The 16,989-nt window shown below is 41.1% G+C and overlaps 1 protein-coding gene across 12 annotated transcripts in view; it reads left to right on the top strand.

Moving 5' to 3' along the window:
* The window catches only part of LINGO2 (leucine rich repeat and Ig domain containing 2), a 982,977-nt gene that overhangs the window by 199,444 nt on the left and 766,544 nt on the right, over nucleotides 1-16,989 (top strand). The window contains exon 2 of one of the 12 annotated variants that reach the window (XM_061631628.1): nucleotides 2,778-2,891. The exons of the other annotated variants lie outside the window; for them this stretch is intronic. The gene's annotated coding sequence lies outside the window, so the exon portion shown is untranslated. The remainder of the gene's footprint in view (nucleotides 1-2,777; nucleotides 2,892-16,989) is intronic. 12 annotated transcript variants of the gene reach the window in all.

The raw sequence follows: 16,989 nt of genomic DNA, 5'->3' as shown, positions 1-16,989 counted from the left end.
CCTCTGAGTTCCACCTTTACCTTTAAGGGTTGCCTCTCTTCATTTTTTAAAAAAATAATTAAGCTCCACTTTGCGAAGTTTTGGGTGAAAATACTTTAGAAATGAATGATTAAGGACCACCCCACCCCTTCCTTTCTGTTCTTTTTTTTTTTAAGTCTCTTATATTTTTTTCATTCTTTCCCTTCCTATAGGCCAATTTCTGTAAATTGGCCAATTGCTGCCAGCAGTGGGAGTGGTAGAATTCTTTGAAGCCCACACTAAAAGCATCTTCTTATTATAGGATGTCACCATGCTGAAGTAACACTCTATGGGCACATTGAAAAACTCTTCTTATTGACTGAAATTACTGCCAAAGTGACTTTGGGGTGATGAGACAAAATGGAAGTGGATGATGGCAGCTGTAGGACAAAGAAGCAATTTTGAACTAGCTTCTTTGCCAAGAAAGATGTTTTTTGTCCCCTTCCTAAATCCCTTGGTACAGGTGAAGAGAAAGAGGCTGGTAAATTAATGGCCTCTTTCCTCAGTATTTCTTTTGCTTGAATTTTTCTCAAGAAGAAATCACTGTTCTGAATCCTGTCATTTCCTTCTGAAGTAAAGGAGGGAGTAGCAGTTAAAAGCCATTGGCAGGCCCGACACAAGGGAGTGAGCTGCCACCCCATACCCATCATGGCACCTGCCCCACTCCTGCCCCATTCTCTTCTTCATGGCACCGGCCTTGCTAGAGCCAACCCCCTCTTTTCCTCTGCTGCCCCCATTCCTCCCTTTCCTCGCTCTCACTTCCCTTATTTTGGGGGTAACTTTATTTCTTTGCTGCTGCATTAGCAGCAGTGCTGGGGGTTTCTCCACTGCCCCCTCCACCACCTCTTCCCTGCCTTGCCTTGTTCTGAAAAGATCATGGTCTTCTGAATGACACTGCCTGAGCTGCCACAGTTTGCTGTAGTGGCTAGAAAGGCTGTTTTAAACTTAGAGTTTTTTTTAAAAAAGTTACTTGTAATTTTTTTTAAAAAAAACAACAACTAAGTTTAAACCAGTATTTTTAGCTACCATTCCAGCTTAGGCAGTCTCCCTGCTACTATGCTCAGATGGTCTCACCATTGACCCCTTCTCAGGATGAGCGAAGGCAGAGAGGAAGAGGTAAAGGGGGTGGCAAAGATTTTTGCCTCATTAGGTGCGAGCTGACTGGCCACACAACTAAGGTAACAATGTGGTGAGCAATGAGAAGGGGCTTTGGGACATAAAGTTAATAATGAAGTGAACAGGGGGAACTTGGAGGGCACAGGCTCACTGCTCAAGTGCCACACCACTTGAGACAATTGTCTCATTCTGCCTCATTTTGGGGCCAGCCAAAGAAGGGGTTGCTAACTTGGTGCCCATCAGATACTGTGAACTGCAAGTTACATTAACCCCAACTAGTATGAGCAGTGTTGAGGAATGGTGGGAATTCTAGTCCACAATATCTGGAGGGTATCACCTGCTAGCCTAAGGCCTGTGATATCTAGCTGGTTATGACTTTAATTAGCTAGAAGGTAGCGGCGTATTGCTACCGTATGCCAGCCCTGTGCCCAGTAGGAATAGAACCAGCCGAAAGATATCCACACACAGACCGTTACTTGTTAAGAGTCTTTACTGACAGGATTTCTCTCACAGATACAGACACGAATACTTTCCTAACTCTTCTAACACCCAACACCCCCACACCTTGTAGCTTCTCTTTCAAGGCTTTATAGATGTTCTGTTTCATGCCAGCTGCAGCCTCTGACCTTGGGCTGCTGCACAGTGTTAACCCATTACACGTCTTCTCATTTCTGTCTTTCTGGAAAACCAGACACATAGACTTCTCAGCAGCCTACAAGATCTACAGAATCACTTTCAAGAAATATTGCTGATATTATTAACGCTAATTTTCCTTTCCTTTAAGGTTCCTTTAGATTTTTGGTTTAATGTTCAAATTCATCTCAGGATTTTTTAAGCTGAAATTTGGTAGAGAAAACAATTCAAATTCAAATGCTTCCATAAGGTTCATAATATCACCAGGGTCTGAACTTGTGACTTTATCATCACATGCTAGTTGGTGACAATAATCAAAGCTCTCCGGTTTGGTAGATGACCAGTAAATACTGTTGTTTTGGCTTTTTTTAAAAAAACAACACAATTTCATAGTCCTGAACCTATAAAGTACCCTTGAAGATTAACAGGGTTTTCAAGGCTGCAGTCCTTGGACAGAAGTAAATGGCAACCCACCCACCCCCATCCCAATTAGTTTTAATGGAGAAAATTCTAATTCGGGTGTTTAGGAATTGCTCAACGCCATGTATTTATTGCAACTCAGACAGTTTTTTAAAGTGTTTCTGTATTGTACAAACTACTGAAAAAACTGTATGAACTAGAGGGAGGGTACACAGTTCAGTGAGGGAGCTTATTCCTTGCGTGATGCAGAAGGTACAAGTTTAATTCCCACCGTCTGTAGTTTAAAAGATCTTAGACAGTGGAATTGGGAAATATGTGAGATCTTGAAGATTTCCTGCCAGTCAGAATAGACAGTACTGAACTAAATGGGCTAACAGTCTGACCTTAGCATAAGGTGCATTCATCTGCTCACCTGGCTTATCATGGTTGTGTGAATAAGACCTAAGATGTCTTTTTGAGTGCATTCAATAATTGTACTATTTTACACGTTATAATGTGGGTAGTGTCACTCATAACTTGTCTTTATTTTTTAAAACAGTGAAGTAGTTTTGAGAGTCAAGAATACTAATGGGTTTTCCTTGTCAACTTAGTTTATGACCTGGACCCAATCTGCCATCCAAACTTGTGACTTAAAAGAAGTTCCCCTGCGTAAGATGTCAGGCCTATTGTTTCAGACTGGTGAAATGTCAGAACAGCAAGTGAAGGTATAAATATTTATATCACTCTGCTTTTCAGATCATAGCCTTAGTTCCCAGAACACAAGGAACAACATCTTTCCTAATAGGCTTTCAGGCATCTGCGTCTGAAGAGTTTTTTACTTTGGGTAGTGCGGCAAGCCTGTCTAACCTGTTTAATTAGATACCAACATTGTAGTATCTGAGTTTCTGAGAACCCCAGATCCTAGTTCATATGGGAATTGCACTTCATATAGCATCAGGATGCATTTGACACATTACAGATGCATAAGAAGAAACTTTGAAGATGTGCTTAGCAGCAGGTAAATGAGCAACAGGTGCTTAACTGAGTTACATCAGCAACCCCCCAGTAGCCCAGTTTTCTGAGACTGGCAATACAACAGTGAATGATGATAGAGGGTACTAACAGGGTTCCATTCTCTACTATCTTGTAGTAGTTTTCATCAGTGGTTTTCAGTCTTTGTCACAGATTCCTCAATGATAAAATCTGATTAAGGTAGGCAAGTATCCCTAAAATGCATCTGGTTCACCATTATCAACACTGGCTAGGAAACAGAAAGCAGAGAGTAGGAATAAATGGACAGTTCTTCCAGTGGAGGGATGTAGAAAGTGGAGCTCCCCAAGGACCAATTAACTTGTTCATAAATGATTTAGAGTTGGGTTGAGCAGTGAGGTGGCCAAGTTCGCTGATAATACTAAATTGTTCAGGGTTGTTAAAACAAAAGGGGATTGCAAAGAACTCCAAAAGGACCTCTTCAAACTGAATGAATGGGTGGTAAAATGGCAAATGAAATTCAAAGTAAACAAGCGTAAAGTTATGCATATTGGAGCAAAAATCTTAATTTCACATACATGCTCATGGTGTCTTGATTGCAGGCTTCCTATGGACATCTGGTTGGCCACTGTGAGAACAGGATGCTGAACTAGATGGGCCACTGACCTGATCCAGCAGACTCTTCTTATATTCTTACTTGTAATATGAGGCTGCCAAGGTTTTTGAGGGGGAACATCCCATTTCTTGTGAAATGATGTTAGGCCCAGAATATCTTATCGGAGCTCCACATGAACTATGTGCTTAGGACCAGGCCATCGAGAATCTTATGCAATATATAGGGGTTATAAGCATATGAGCTCCTTGGTGGACAAGCTAATGTGAAAAATGTTCCCTGTAATAAGAACATTGAAAAACTGATGGTCTAGACTAGGAACAAAGAACCTGTGGCCCCTCAGATGTTGTTGGATTCCAGCTCCCATCTGCCCCAGCCAGCATAGTCAGTGGTCAGGAATGATACAAAGCTGTAGTCTAATGACCCCTGGAGGACCACAAGTTCCCCATCCCTGGGCTCCTTTGAACGAAAAGGTGCAACATAAATTAAACAATGGTGATGATGATGGTTGGTTGTTGTTGTTTTGTTGGAAGGACTGTTTACATACCTGCCTGGCAGAAAAGATCCCTTTGTCAAAGAAATGGTCGTGCTTCTTTTGGATATGATTTTATTACCTGGGGATATGAACTCCAAGGTTCATATCCACAGGTAATGGTGCAGCTTTAATTCTGAATTAGGTTACTAGATGTAGTAGGTTACTAGACTAGTTAAACTCTATACTCACTGAAATGAAATGTGTGTTGCTGGCAGAAATGAACGATGTAGTCTATTTCTGGTCTGTGTCAATCTTGCATGTGCTTATTCATAAGTCTGTCATCTTTGTCTGCATTACTCTCTATAATAAAAACACACTGATATTAAAATATTAGTTAATATTTAAGAGTAAGATACCTATCTAAATACTTTATACTTTATAATAAAATAACACATTTATCATTAAATACACATTTTGGTATATTGTTTTGATCAGAGAACTCCACCACAAAATTAAAAAAATGTGCAAAATATGAAATATAATTCCTAGGGTTGTGCACTGGCCATAAGATCTGTATCTGTAGCTTTGGGAAGTATCCTTGAAGGAGGGTGTAATGCCATTAGCCCTCAAGGAGGCAATTGTAAAGCCCATCTTAAAGAAGTCCTCCTTGGATCCCCAGGTTTTGAATAACTTTCGCCCAATTTCGAATTTACCATTCTTGGGCAAGGTCATTGAGCGAGTGGGTGACTAATCAGTTGTCGACACACTTGGATGAAACAGATTATTTGGATCCATACCAATCGGGTTTCAGGACTGGACATGGAACTGAAACAGCCTTGGTCGCTCTGGTTGATGGTATGAGGAGGGCATTAGATAGGGGAGAATTCACCTTTCTTGTCCTCCTCGATCTCTCAGCGGCTTTTGATACTGTTGACCACAGTATCCTTCTACATCGCCTGGAGGGATTGGGAATAGGAGGCACTGTATTATGGTGGTTCCATTCCTTTCTCTCCGATAGGCATCAACAGGTAGCATTGGGAGTGGAGGAGGTTTCAGACCCTTGGCCTCTCGATTGTGGTGTGCCACAGGGCTCTATCCTCTCTCCCATGCTATTTAATATCTATATGAAGCCGCTGGGGGCAATCATTAGGAGATTTGGGCTGCAGTGTCACCAATATGCGGATGACACTCAGCTCTATCTCTCGTTTAAATCTTCGCCAGAGTTGGCTGTGGAGACCATGTCCAAGTGCCTGGAATCCGTGAGTGGATGGATGGGAAGGAACAGGTTGAAGTTGAATCCTGATGACTGAGGTGCTGCTTGTGGGAGACAAGGGAAGGTTGGGAGATGTTGACCTGATGTTCAATGGCCCCTAAAGGACCAGGTCCGCAGCCTTGGGGTTGTACTTGATTCCAAGCTGTCCATGGAGGCTCAGATTTCGGCAGTGAGCCGGGCAGCTTGGTATCAATTACACCTCATTCGTAGGCTGCAACCCTACCTCCCTGTTCATCAGCTCCCACTGGTAGTACATGCCCTGGTCACCTCTCATTTAGACTACTGTAATGCGCTCTACGTGGGGTTACCCTTGAAAACGGTCCGGAAACTACAACTTATACAAAATGCTGCGGCTCGACTACTCACAAATTGTCGCCACCGGGAACATATCACCCCAGTGTTGTTCGATCTACACTGGCTTCCAGTTATTTTCCGGGCTCAATTCAAGGTGTTGGTATTAACCTTAAAATCCCTACACGGTTTCGGCCCAGTTTACCTGATGGAGCCAGCGCCACCAATTATGCCGCCCGACAAGATCAGCCACTCAGGGCCTTCTCTCAGTCCCACCAACTAAAACAGCTAGGTTGGTGGGGACTAGGGAGAGGGCATTTTCAGTGGCGGCCCCCACTCTCTGGAACTCCCTCCCGTATGATCTTCGGCATGCCCCTTCCCTGAATGTATTCCGCAAAGCCTTGAAGACCTGGCTCTTCAGACAGGCCTTTGGGACTTCCGGGGAGGGTTAATTTTTTAGGACTAATCGCCTATTACTCTGAACTGTTATTGTTCTTTATTCATAGTTTTACTGTTATATGTATTTTATGTGTATTTTATTGTGATGCATTTATTGCAACTAAATTGTACGTCGCCTAGAGTGGCCATCGACCAGATAGGCGACATATAAATTAAATTATTATTATTATTATTATTATTATTATTATTATTATTATCCCAGTCTGATTTGATGCTGCTTTGTGTCTTTTGAATTTGATTTATTTCTAGGAGAATTAGATCTGTTAAAAATGAAGGTCTGTTCTTTCTCTCTCCCCCCACCCATCCCTGCCCCAATTCACTATAACGGAGATTCCAAAAATGGCTATATCTCCCCCAACACACACACAACATGCATGCACGCACGCACGCACGCACGCGCACACACACGCAGAATTTGTAGGCATAGCAACAGCTCCAGAGTGGATTAAGCGTAGCATATGGTAGACTACCATTTTCTAACAGAATTGAATGAAGTTTGCAGACATGATCACAACTTCTGGGGGCATACACCCTGCCAAATGATGGCTGCAGGTATTTTCCCACAATGGCAGACTTTACTGTTTAGGGGTGGGAACAATAGGAAACACTGGAAGGTGGGATTGTGGTGGAGAAAAAAAACATGGGTTACCAGGAAAGAGGGGATGGGGGAAATGTCACCACTCAACACAGACCTCATAACCCCAGGGATCATTGGTCAGAGTGAGCTTCTGCTCCACAATTTTTTTTGGGATACAATGGAGATCTCTCAATTGAATTGCAGAAGGGCATATGTCCATGTGAAAACCAGTTTTTAATCCCTTCCCAAAATCACTGATTGGAGTGCCATGGGAAAATTATTCATTGTGTTTAAAAGCTAGACCTGTTCATCAAAACAATTATCTCCCTACCTCTTGGTGGGTGTGGGAGATAGTCATGCATTTGTATGGACAGCCATGGCCACAGAACAACTCAGGCTCTTGGGGAGTCTCTGACCCTCCTTGAGATACCCTGTTAATGGCATGGTCTGGTTTGGAAAAATGGGAGCCTTCCCAAAATCACTTAAATGCACCTTATATTTCAGGGTACACACAGAACCAATAGACATCACTAATAGTTATGTCCTGAATAAACCAGGAAGTGTAGTTCAGGTCAGTGGGCATCCTTCTTGGTACAAGGAACCTTAAAGTAGGCTGCTGATCATTTGTTTGGTGGAGCAATGTGCGCCCCCAACCACCCATAAGGAAGGCACACCTCACTCAAGGAGGTGCTGCTTTTTAAAGCCACCCTGCACGGCTCCTTTCCATCTCCAGCATCAATGTGGAATGAAGAAGTGTGGGAAGGTTCACAAAGCCCTTTGTTAGCCTCCCCATGCTTCTCTTGCATCTGAACATTGAGGGTGGTAAGGAGAAATGCTGGGACGCTTGCAAAACATAGGGTAGGCAACACCCCTTGTGCTGTAGTGCCCAAGATTGAGAACCTCACACAAGGGGAATTTGACAGATACATGACATCACCTGTCATGTGATACCATAATGAAGCCATGTGATTGATCCAGTCCTCAGGTCCAAGAAGGTTCCACACCTCTGTCCTAAAGTGAAATTGCAAGGCAAATCAGAAGATTCTCGCTCGGGACAAATGTGAGGAATTTCAGTGGAGCAAATACTTAAAAAAAAAATTCGATCAGTTTTTCCCAGGAGCTTCTGCGTATCTCCAATTAAAACTGAGTCAAGTGATAATATTTTGTACACACAGGTTCAGCAATGGCAGAGTTGGTGAAATGGCCAACAGCTATTAATTGAAGGAAAAAGCAACAATACAGCATAAAGTCATATATCAAAGAAGACCAGTATTAAGTGTGCTCTTCTGATTGCCATATTTATTATTCATCCTATAAATTAATTGGCTTATGAAGGAGTGAGAATTTCATCTATTTGCATATACTGAAGAGAGACGTGCTTAATGAGGAACTGTGCTGTCAGATATAAAAGGCTTTAGGTCACTGAAATAGGGAAGCTAATGGATGGCTAATATAGTTCACCACCGTTTCTTAGTTTCAGCTCCCCCCCCCCGGATATACATGAGAATGAAAGAATCTTAAAGGGAATAAAAGTTGATTAGAGTAGGGAAAAGTGCATTCAAAGGAATGGCTCTCATTAATTATATGGAGAGGAGAGGGAACCCTGTTGGAGCCAGCTCCAGAATATATATGCCAGTGAGAGCAAATAGAGAAGGTACCAGTAACTAACAGGAAACATACTGTGAACTGGAAGTGGGGAAAACAAAAAATAGTGTATTACTGGGGTACCTGAACTATTAAACATGACATCTGACTTTTTGTCAAGTATGTGGGTTTTTTAAAATATTTCTTGTTAATTTTTGCTGTCAAGTAAGATTGGCTAAGATTTCAGAGAGGGAAATGTTGGTTGCAGTTTGAGATGTTACAGTTTCCACATGAGAACCACTAAGCAACTGCCTTCAGTGGACTGGTAGAAGTGTCATGCATCAATTGCTAGAGGCTCTGGCAGTGGCTGTGACCTCTTAGACTAGTCCACAGCACACTCACAAGGTTCCAGTGATGCACTTCCATGTGAGGAGTGGGGTGGGCAGAATAGTCAAATAATAAATGCACAACACTTTCCTGTGTTGGTGCCCCATGTGAAAAAAAAAAGTTTCTCCTTGTCCCCAGGTGTCATTTTAGTTGTACATACTGCATATAAGACAACAGCAGCATATCCCTGGCAGCAGCATTTAGTCCACACAATTGTGCAGTGCAGGGCACAAGTTATTAAGTGTTCCTTGAGCAGGTTACTTCAACTCTTCTATATATATATATTATATGAGCCCTCTGGAATACTGGTGCCCTCCAGGCGATGCTAGAGTACAACTCCCATCATTGGGACCATTGACCATGCTGGGTCTGATGGGAGTTCTGGTCCAGCAACATCCAAAGGGTGCCAGGTTAAGGAAGGTTTCATTATACTATTACTGGTTTCTACTCCTGTGCTTTTCTGGCTGTTCATTATGCCCATTATGAAATATAATGAAAACTGAAGAGTGGGCAGAAAGAACCCTGTTGCAGTACTGGCAGCATGTTCTACTCTAACAGCAGCATGTGAGTGATGCTTCACAACCCTTTCACGGATACCTTGGATGTTCTGCCAGATTTGCTTCCATCCATTCCTTGTCTCCACTTTGTAGTTCCTGGCACTTAACCAACAGTCACTCAAGCTATGCATGTGGATGAATCCATGTTTCATTTCATTTCATTTTTAATTTGTATACCACCTTTCAACATTATTGTATACAAGGTAGTTTACAACCACAGAAATAACAAAATATACCAACCCCCCCCCCCCTGTCATCCTATAATAATTCAGAATGTAACTAAAAATAAACAATGGGCAAAATTCAAGAATCCATTTCATATATTAGCATAGTGACAAAACATCCACAAATGACAACAAAACAAAAATGCCTTCATCAGTTACAGTAAATCATTATGGGTGCAATCCAACCCCCACCCCTTACACCGGGCGGTAGCATCTCTCCTGTGGCTTCAGCCAGCCTCCTGACACCAACCGAGTGACACTTACATCACTCCACCACTGATATTTGTAAGTCACTCTGGGAGCCTTTTCTTTTTAGTTATTTTTCGCCAAAGAGGGAGATAAAAATGTTTTAGGTAACAAACAGAGAGGGGGAAAGTCAGTAAGCAACACTGGCGATAACTAGAGTCAAAAGCACCTATTGTGAGTGTTCATGATGTTAGAACTGTTTGCGGAAGGCTTGTTGACTTCATGGTCTTGTTTGATTTTATTTTGCATTTGAAATGCCAGCTGTGATTTACCTGCATACGGAGTCATCTTGGGTCCTCGTACGACGTAATGCCATTCAAGAATATTTAATGGTAGACTTCCGGGAAGGGTGACTTAGCCTGTGCCTGCTTTTGAGACGGGCTCCTGCCTCAAAAGAAGCTTATTCAGATATATCAGTCAGTTTTTTCTTTTTTTTTTGACTGATTAAACTTCTCCCGGGTAGGGAGAAACGAAGAGATTAACCTCAAAGCCTATTTTTGTTGGGACGACCAGATCTCATTAATTTATGGGACGAGGTCCAGCCGACGAAGGTGGGACGGATTTTCAACAGCAAGCTCTATCTGTTAAAGCGAACGTTCATCTTATCTTCTAAGAGAGAACGCACTAACAGGCAAGCACCCTTCTTTCTATATTTTTCTTTTACTTGACTTAAATTGTTGCTGTTTAAAAGAGATTTGCCAGATTGATCGGTTTTTGACATCTCACTGGGGAGCCGTAACTTCTCTCTGCTACGCACTAATTAATAGCTTATCTCTGTTTTTGTTGCAAAAAGCTGTCCTGGATTTGCATTCTAAAGATATACACAGAAGAGGGATTTCTATTCCAGATTTTTATTTTGAAAAATATTATACTGTTTTGAGACTACTCTCTTTTTGGTCTATTTTATTTTGACGAATCTGTTTCTTGACGATTGCCATTAATTGTTTCGATCCTGGGAACTGCATTTTGTTTACTTAACTATTGGAGAGATAAGGCTGTCTGCTCTGTTTATACTGTGATGTCACCAAGTTTGGAGTATTAACCCAATTGTTGCTGAAATAAGAAGTGGTTCTCCTATATTTTTCTTTTAAAATGGCAATTAAGAAAGTGGCTGAGAATCTGGAAATAACTATGTTTCAGAAAATAATGGATGAGATTGAGATAATGAAAATTGAATTGAGTAAAATGAAGCAGGAGATTAAAGATATAAGGGTCCCTGTGAGAGAGGTGACCCTGGAAGGGGTCCCTGTGAGAGAGGAGACCCCGGAGATTGGAACAGGGGTCCCTGTGAGAGAGGAGACCCTGGAGACTGGAATAGGGGTCCCTGTGAGAGAGGAGATCCCGGAGATTGGAACAAACGTGGAACAGGAACAAGATTTGGAGTCTATGGACTTTAGAAATAAAATCTATTGTTTGGAACTCAATGTTATCTCTGAAGAAATTAATGAAGATTCTAGAGATAAAGTTATCAATGGCATGGACTATCTTCTGGACTGGAATGATGTGATGGAGCCCAATATAGAGAAAATCTATGGACTTAACTGCAGCCATGTGACAATGGAAAAACTTTTAAGAGATGACCCAGTGTATTTTGAAAAAAAGAACAGAGATATGATTTTACAGCAGTATTTCAGCAACCTATTCAGAATGGATGGCAAGAAAATATTTGGGATAGAGGTAATTCCCATCAGACTCTTACTATATGACTATGGCTTTGACAGCAAGATTATTATGGAATACTGATAATGGAAGATTGGATATTGAAATTACTGGACTTAACAAGACTACTGAAGATGGAAGATGGAAAATGGAATTACTAGAGATAATAGAACAATGGCTACTGAAATTACTGAACCTAACAGATTCTGATGTGATGGATTAATTGAAATGTTTATTTTGACTATGGTTATGACAATAAGATTATCATAATTAGTAATGAGATGGATTAATCGATATGCTTATCTGGAAAAAAAAATTGATAGATATATTTCTTAAAGAATTGAAACCTCTCTTTGACTTTTTGTGGAAAGAATAAAGTAATGTTTATGAGATTTGATGATTAAGTAAGATAACTACTGGAGGAAAGTGATTTTATAATATGACTTAAGAGACAGGATTGTTATATATTATAGACTTATAACTGATTTGATCTTTGACAAATGGGAAGTCAATATTTTACTCTTTATTTTTTATTTTTGTTTTTTTTTTCTTTTTTTCTTTTTGTTTAACTATTTTTGATTATGTTTTTTGTCTTTGAATGTTTTATGATTTTGTCTTGTATGTTTTATGAAAATCTGAATAAAAATTATTGAAAAAAAAAAAAAAAAAAAGAATATTTAATGGTAGAGGTTCAGCACATATATAAGGCACTGGATCGTTTTAAATGTGCAGGTAGTCCTGTTTGAGTGTCTGGGTGGCTGTCGTGGGTCCTCACTTGTTAGTACAGCTACTCATCTCTTCCTGCTGGGCCTCAGGACCCTACTGTGCAGCCTCAGTATGGGGGGGAAAGGGGAAGGAGGGGAGCAAGTGCCAGAGTCAGCCTCGCAGCCTGGATGTCTCGGTGGGTTCCTCAGACACTCTTCCCGCGGTTGCTGCGACCGTCCAAGGTCCATGATGGAAGAAGCAGAATGTGCAGGAGCTGTGCTGTGCCCTGAATACTACTATGAGCTGCAGTCGCCTCCTCCTCCTGTGCAAAGTTTGAAGCAATGTGCAGTAGTTTAAGCTTGAGAATCTGTAGAGTAGGCATTGCAGTTTCATGCTGCAGTCAAGTACAGGGATACAGTGTTGCCTAATTTGTCCCCTGTTTTTGACCCTCCATATCATTGATAGTGATAACTGGCCTAGAAAGAGGTTTCATTTTCCCAGTATCTCCCTTCCCAAAGGTCCAGCATGACCATACAGTTCTACACCCTCTAAAACAGCCTTTCCCAAACAGTGTGCCTCCAGATGTTGTTGGGCCACAACTCCCATCTTTCCTGACCATTGGCAATGCTGGCTGAGGCTGATGGGAGTTGTGGTCCAACAACATCTGGAGGCGCACTGGTTGGGAAAGGCTGCTCTAAAAGAATATACATTGCTAAATTATATTCACATATTGTTCCTTCCATTTCTAGTATGCTATCATAACAACCATACCAATTTTTTTTAGGGGTTTGTGGGAAATATGGATCTAATGAGTTGGTGATGAAAAATATTAGCACTGGTATAAAGTTATTTGTAGATACAAAAGTATTTCTATACTGCCATGTCATAAAATATTAAATTCCAAATATGAAGGAATTGTAAGGAAAGGAGATTGGCCTCTTATAAGTAAGCTGTCTGATTTGTGTAAGATAGATTGTGATGTTTGTTGTTGTCTCATCTCATGCATATCTTTGTCCCTCCTTTTCATGGATGGAGCCCAAGGTGACTAACAACAATAAAAATTCTATCAACTGTAAAACCATAGCAGTTCTTTCTCAGGGCCAGCTCCAGGTTTCTAGCGGCTCTTGGGCACAGGGTATAAGTGGGCCCTTGTCTCCTTTTCCTCCTCAGACCACATTCTTCCTCCCTTGTGGCTCCACCTCTTTCAAAGAAAACAAATCTTCGCCAATATTGCAACCCTCTCTTATAAAATAAAAATACAAACTTCTGATTTATTTTTATTTGTTGGGGTAAATTTACCTATTTTGTAGGCCTTAGCTCCTAAGGAATGTTTTCTGGTTTACCATGTTAATGATAGGCAGATTATATGAATAGTATCAGAGCCTGGGATCTTCCACAAAATGCACTGAGAAATAATTCTCATTTTTTGCTGGTTCTGTTGGCTACTCTAATGTTTTCACAGACAAAAGAATATTTGTATGGGGGGGGATTGAAGCCATCCTTTTCTGTCATTTGCAAAGATCTTTGAAAAAAGCACTTCAGAAAACATTTCAATTCTCCACCAGGATTTTCTGCTCACATAGGAAGCTGCCTTATACTGAGTCAGATCATTGGTCCATCTAGCCCAGTACTGTCTACACTGACTGGCAGAAGCTCTCTAGAGTTTCAGGCAGGAGTCAGTCCCAGAAGGTCTCTCAGGTTCAATCCCTGATGGCATCTCTCCTACCTGGAGTTGCCGTTGGGGATTGAACCTAAGGGATTTTCTGCATTCGCAATAATTCGGCTACAATGCACCTATATGTTAAGAAGTCTGTATAATGTACAAAAATGACACTAAAGGATATCTCCATATCATAGGGCTTACATGCAGAGAATCCTTCAGATACTCTAGACCCATATAAACACAGATGCAACACAATACTCCAGCATGCCTCAGTTCATCAGAAACCCTCATAAAAATGTCTAATGAGAGGAATCACCTTTGATGTCTAGTGCAGAACAAACACACAGCACTGGTGGAGATTTAATGCTATTAGTATTACTAATATAGTGCTTTGTATGAAGAACTGGAAAAAGGGCCTGTCTAGAGACAAACTATTAGTCTCTGAACATCCCGTGTTATCACCAAGCATCATAAATATACAAGTTTCCAAGTTAAAGAGACACATGATAACTAGGACCTCCTGCCAGACCTGGTAAGATATCAATTAAGGCAAGATATCAATTAAAATAATAATAGGAGCTTCCCAGCTACAACTGGGGTGGTGGGGAGGCGGAGACAGAGTGCTGCTGGTCTGTGCTTATCCTAGGAGGGCCCCCTGGGGCCCTGTGTGAGATCCAGTGCCCTACCCAACCATGTGCTAGCACCAGACCTGCTCTTTCTCCCCACACTACTTCTTCCTCTCAGTGTTTTTGTGAGGATAGTTAGGCCAAGAAATTGTGACCGAGGTCACCTTCTGAATTGGGATTTGGGATCTCAGGTCCAAGCCCAATGTTCAGCCAAAGTCCAATCTCACCACACTGAGTGAAAAAACATTCTAACACAAAAGGAAAGATTTAGACTAGGGGCATGCATATGCTTTTTGTGGGGACTGAATAACGAGGCACAGTGGGGTAATCCTGGATGATTTTGCCCTTCCCCAAGTCAAACTCCAGTGTCAGGAACGCTGCCTGATTTGGATCAGGCTCACATAGAGCCTTGTATTGATCTGTCACTCTATTGTTTTCTGTATCTTTCAATGCTCTATAGCTGTTTGTTTTCCTACAGTATACCTTTCTGTTTCTTTAGGTCTATTGGCTTTGTGATAAAGTGAGGGTGTCCAAAATGTTGCCTGTGGAGAACTGAAGAACTTGTGGTTTATTTATTTATATACTTAACTTAAGCACAGCAGTGGAATATTTATTTAAAAGTTAAAACCTTCATTTAAGTTTTGTAAATGTACATTGCTCTGCTTTAACAAAACAAAATTAAAAACTAGAGCTCTTCAGAACTCTGCAGACAGTATCCAAGACAACCTCACAATGTGGGGTAACCTGTAGGTAAAGGCTAGTGTGATGCTTTAAAGTTCATAAAAAATGTACAAGCAAGAATACACCCGACTTTGTCACCTCTGAATTATTTTAAGGTAAGGAAGGGCAAGAGACAAACTCCCACTCCACCACCACTAATGAGGGGTTATGGAGAAAAAATAAAGATTAATTAAATAACTTTAAATTCTCCCCCTGTGATTTTACTGATGCTCTGGCTTACTATTTTATGATTGCGACAGTGTATTTGCCCTGCTGTCATGGGCTGCTTTGAATATTTTATATAACAGTGGGATACCAAGATTTAGGGTAAATAAATCAGTGAATTTCACCATTGTGGCTGCTCACCAGTCTAGTCAGTTTGGTTCCACCTAAACAAACCAGGCCTCCTCTATAAGAAAACACAGCACTGTGACCCTCCCAATGTGTCATTCTGATACTGCCCCTCGGTTACCTTGTTATGGACATGCCATGCATTTGTCTCAGTTCATCTCTTTCCCACTAGCGTGGCCTTGTGCCCTGCTTTACAGAGGACAAATGCCTATTTCAAGGGTGGTCAAGGGGACAGTTCTTTATTTGAAAGAATCCTCTTTAACGGGCTGTCTAGCCCAAGATAAAAACACCTGAACCCTCATATCCCAGCTCAGTTACTGAGATCATCTGCAGGAGCAGCTTTACTGTCCCCCAAGTTGGTGAGGCTCATTTAACATTGACATGAAATCGAGCCTTCAGTGTCATCGGCTCAGTTATCTGGAATGCTCGGCCAACAGAGATTCAGTAGGCGCCTTCTGTTTTAACTTTTAAACACCTTTCTGTTTTGCCAGGCTTGTGCAGGCAATTAAGATGTCTTTTTGCAATAGCTGACCTCTATTTTTACTGCATTTTTATGGTTTTTACTGTACGTGTGTTCTTTTTTAAAACTTGTGAATAGTTTTGATGTTTATAAATGAGATTGTGGTATACAAATATAGCTATAAATAATATCCAATAAACAAATGACAGCAACATTAGAAGGAAGAGCAGGAGCCTTGACGTTGACCTTCAACAAGAATCCAGTGGGCAGCAGAATAAACACACTGCTCACCTAGTCACAGCCCCCAAAGTCCACTGAAGTGTGATGCACTGTATTTCTGTTAGACTGCAATAATTATTTCTAAATGTGCATCTGCATATATGAATGAACACATGTAAATATTATGCAAATCTATGTCCTTTCTTGGTGAACCAGTTCCTCTTTCTTTTGGCCATCCAGAAGTAGCCAACCTACTTTCCACCCTTTCTTGCCCAATTCTTCCTTGCTTTTTGTATCTGCTAGTGCAGAGTTAAGATTGTTGGCCCCCCCTAAATAAATTACATATTGATATGACTGTCAATCTAAAACCATATCCTTAACTTAGTTTAGTGTTATATGGATTTCACATCTGAACACCTCACTCTGTTTTTTTGTACTGTTTTTGCTTATTCCTTACCTATTGGCTGGAAGACAGGGGAGGAGAGGACAGTCTTTGCCTTTAACAGCTGAGTAGCAGGACAAAAGTAATAAACACTAAGAATGCTATCATGACTGCAGTCAAACCTCTTCTTCTTCATACTGGTTAGGAGCAAAGGAGCCTCCTCAGGTGTGGAGCAGATGACCAGAGTGTTGTTTTAACTCAGTTGATCATGAGCCTGGAGAACATAAAAGAAGCTGATTTATTATTTGTGCAAGAAAACACCATAAAATAGAAGTTGTATTTTGTTCAAGAAAATGTGTGTG

This window comes from Rhineura floridana, chromosome 1, assembly GCF_030035675.1.
Source record: "Rhineura floridana isolate rRhiFlo1 chromosome 1, rRhiFlo1.hap2, whole genome shotgun sequence".
Taxonomy (NCBI): domain Eukaryota; kingdom Metazoa; phylum Chordata; class Lepidosauria; order Squamata; family Rhineuridae; genus Rhineura; species Rhineura floridana.
The sequence above is the reverse complement of the archived record's forward strand: the minus strand, read 5'-3'. Positions and strand labels throughout refer to the sequence as shown.